At 48.6% G+C, this 3,424-nt stretch overlaps 1 protein-coding gene across 1 annotated transcript in view; it reads right to left on the reverse strand.

Annotated features, from left to right (window-relative positions):
- Ezh2 (enhancer of zeste 2 polycomb repressive complex 2 subunit) overlaps window positions 1-2,751 on the reverse strand; it is a 63,047-nt gene extending 60,296 nt beyond the window's left edge. Inside the window, exon 1 of the mRNA XM_029478205.1 lies at window positions 2,683-2,751. The gene's annotated coding sequence lies outside the window, so the exon portion shown is untranslated. The remainder of the gene's footprint in view (window positions 1-2,682) is intronic.
- Window positions 2,752-3,424: the final 673 nt, after the last annotated feature.

The raw sequence follows: 3,424 nt of genomic DNA on the forward strand, positions 1-3,424 counted from the left end.
AAAAAAAAAAAAACTCTGTGAGTGTCTGAGACTTCTGGGACAACATCTCTAAAATAAAGCACATACTCTGATGGTCCTTTCTCTGAATTTAATGCATTGTTCCTTTCTACCCATGTTCCACCGTAAAGACCCTACCAACCTATTATAACTACTATGGAATTTACAGAAAAATTCACCATCTACACTGACATAAAGACTTCAAAGCTAATCTATAAACCATTTCTATAGCCCATAAATCATTTTATCAGCAGAGAAATTTTCCTTTGTTCGGTTTTTTTTAAGGCAAATCTACTTTCTTCATTATTATTTAAAGGCTAGTAATAAAATAAATCTAAACTTCTTGAGCATATGACTTCAAAGGATAAAGGACAACCTAAAGCAAACGAATTTTGGTGTGATTTGGAAAATCTGACTAAAACCTTTACACAGCCAACACAAAAATAATCACATGTATCCATGCAAAAGAATATCAGTACCAAAAAGAACACTTCTAGCTATACATGTCAACAAGTGGCTTTTTCTATCCCTATTTAGACTGCTTAAACATTTCTCATTTCTACTGAAACATAAGGCAAAAATTTCAACCAATTCTTCAGAGATTTTAGGAAATATATGTGGCAAGTACAAAACAGCAAATGTCAACTACAGGAAAAATCACATATTCAGGCAAAAACTGAATTGTTAAATTCTAAACTAATTTTCTACCAAAATTCTATACAACTAGCTCACCTCATACTGAATGAGATTATCAATAGGATTTTAATGTAAACATAAACCTTATGCTACAATCTCAACATTTAGAGCTGCACCTGGAATGTCTATTCTACGATGCTCCTGCAAATCAGAAACAACAGAAATTTGACACTGCATTTCTTTGTCTCCATTCATATGAAGCCGTAGATTGGCAGATGTACTTTAGGTCTCCATTAGATGAAACAGTGCACGAAGAGTATGTTCTTTTCTTTTGTTTTTTTTTAAAGAAATATATTCAAAACCCATCAAAATTAGAATATAGGATGCAATTTTCCTAAGTGTTTCATTCTCTAGTACACCTCTCCAAAGAGAAAAAGCAGGATTCTTTTCGTTTAAGACCAGAATCCAATCCGTTTCCAACTTGAGAATACAAGAACAGGAAATTAAATATAACCTAAATATTTCCACATTCTTCTAAGTAAATGTGAGACTTTTATTTCAAAATATGAATTCACTGCTAATATTCATTAATGAAAAGTAATAGAAAATACATTTTTAAATCGCCAAAAATATAAACTACATTCAACTGTGACAGCATTAGTATTTTTCAAGTGTTTTATGAGCCATTAAAAACCCATAGAATTAAACTGATAACGACTTTCCTGAAACTGAAAAGGCGTTGTAGCGTTGTTGTACAGTATTTTAAATATCAAAGACAAATTTTTACTTCAGATGAATTTAGATTCTACAGATCCTGTTAATAAGCAAAGTAAGTTTCTTTGAATTTTGACAGGAATACACTCGAATTTCTTAGGCAACAAATGCCTTTTCTGACTCACCAAAGCTTTTGTTCACGGGAAACATGACCCACTAAAAAGAAACTGTCAATTCTACAACGTAAACCCACATTTCTCGTGGGTATTTTATTTCGATCATCTAGTTCTATCATCTCTTCAACAACCAACCCCTGGAGATTTGGGGAATAATCACTGAGTAAATGACAGTTGATTTCGTTAGCACCTGTCGCCATTCTCAGAAGCACACAAGTTGGCCAAAACAGATTTTGTTTTTCTTTCAGGTTTTGGTCCTTTAGAAAGTAGAACTCACAAGACATTCACCAAGTTTTCCGAAAGCCCGTGCTTTCTCAATGTCTCCCATTTTCAAAAAGTAGCCCTGCAGCATAGGATCTGGTGCGTGCAAGGGGGGCTGAATAATGAAGTGAGAGAAGGAAACACAGCTGGACTCTTCCATCGAACTTAGCACAAAGCCAGTCGAGGACACTGGCAGCCCGAGGCAGTGGGAGACTCCCGGCTCTCAGGGAAATGTCAGCCGCAAGGCTAAGGGAGTTCCCACATTGTGCACGCAGTCCCGCCTTAGCAAGGCCCGGCGTTAGTCGGTCGCCCCCAGCAGGGCCAGGCAAGGACGAGCCCTGCCCACTCCCGCTCGCGTCGCGCCTCCCCACGCCCCCACCCGCGCGGCGGGAGCCCCGAGTGTCGCGTCCTCCCCTCCCCTCCCCTCCCGAGACACAGTCTGTCCTTTGTCTGAGTGCAGACTCTCGACTCGGTCCCACCAACTTGTGTGTAAGTCCTGTCCTACCCGGGCGCTCCCGCCTCCCAGCCACACAAAGAAGACTTGAGGCTCAGCGCTGCCGGCCCCGATCGGCCACAGGAACGCCCCCAGCCCCGGCCAGGCAGGACCAGGCTCCGGGACAGAAGCCCCCACCCCCGGCCCCCGCCCGCCCGCATCTGCCGGAATCCACAGTTCACTCGTGGGACCGCGTGGACCGCCACACACCTCACGACCCCTCAGAAAGCTGTCCCCTAGCCCTCCCTCCGCGCCTACAAAAGCGGCGCTCGAGTGAGACCCGCTTGGGCGATGCCGAAGACTGGCCAGGCACCCGCGCGGAGGTCCCGCGATCGCCGCCGCCCCGGGGATCCCTGATTCCAGATCCCTGACTGCCGACCACCAGCGGCCGACGGCGCGGACTACCTTCGTCCCGCGCGCCAGCCCGCGCCTCTCCCGCGCGTCGCCCCCAACCCGCCGCCACCGCCGCCGGGACTCCACTGCCTTCGATGTCCCACTGGGTGTCGGACGCGACCGGACCGAGCGCCAAACGCAGCAACCCAATCGCCATCGCTTTTATTTGGCCCCCCCAGCACTATCAAGCGCCTCTCCGATTGGAGGATGCGAGAGGGCGCCCGTCCAATCAGAGAGCCGGACGGGCTGGGAGCCTTCGGAGCGAGCTCCAGCCCTGGGAGCGCGAGGCTCGCCAGCGCGTGCGCGAGTGACAGGGCTCGCTCTGAGGAACGCGGCTTGCTGGGTGGAAGCGCCACAGTCGCTGTCTTTGTTCTTTTGCCAACGTGCGGTACCTCTCAGGAAAGCCGTGGACAGGCAGGCGGAGGCCGGGCACTTGGCGGGACCCGAAGCCCGCTATGGGCAGGAGGCGGGGAGGTCGGGATGGCGGGAACCGGCCGGGGGGCGGGCCAGCTCTTGGCGGGAATGGGCGCTGAGTGGTTCTCAGGAGGGGGAGGGGAGGAGACGGGCGGGCGCCAGAGCCAAGTTTGAAATAGTTCAAAACTCGGGTTGGTAACGGTCTTAACCGCCCTCTTCTCCGGCGTGCCATACTGGGCCGGGGGTCCAACACTTGTTGGCGCCACGGAAAGGAAGGCGCGTGACCGGCCCCACAGGGGATTCAATGCGGAGTGGGCCTCGCTCATGGAGAGCACCAGTA

This window comes from Mus caroli, chromosome 6 (assembly GCF_900094665.2).
Source record: "Mus caroli chromosome 6, CAROLI_EIJ_v1.1, whole genome shotgun sequence".
In the NCBI taxonomy this organism is placed as follows: Eukaryota; Metazoa; Chordata; class Mammalia; order Rodentia; family Muridae; genus Mus; species Mus caroli.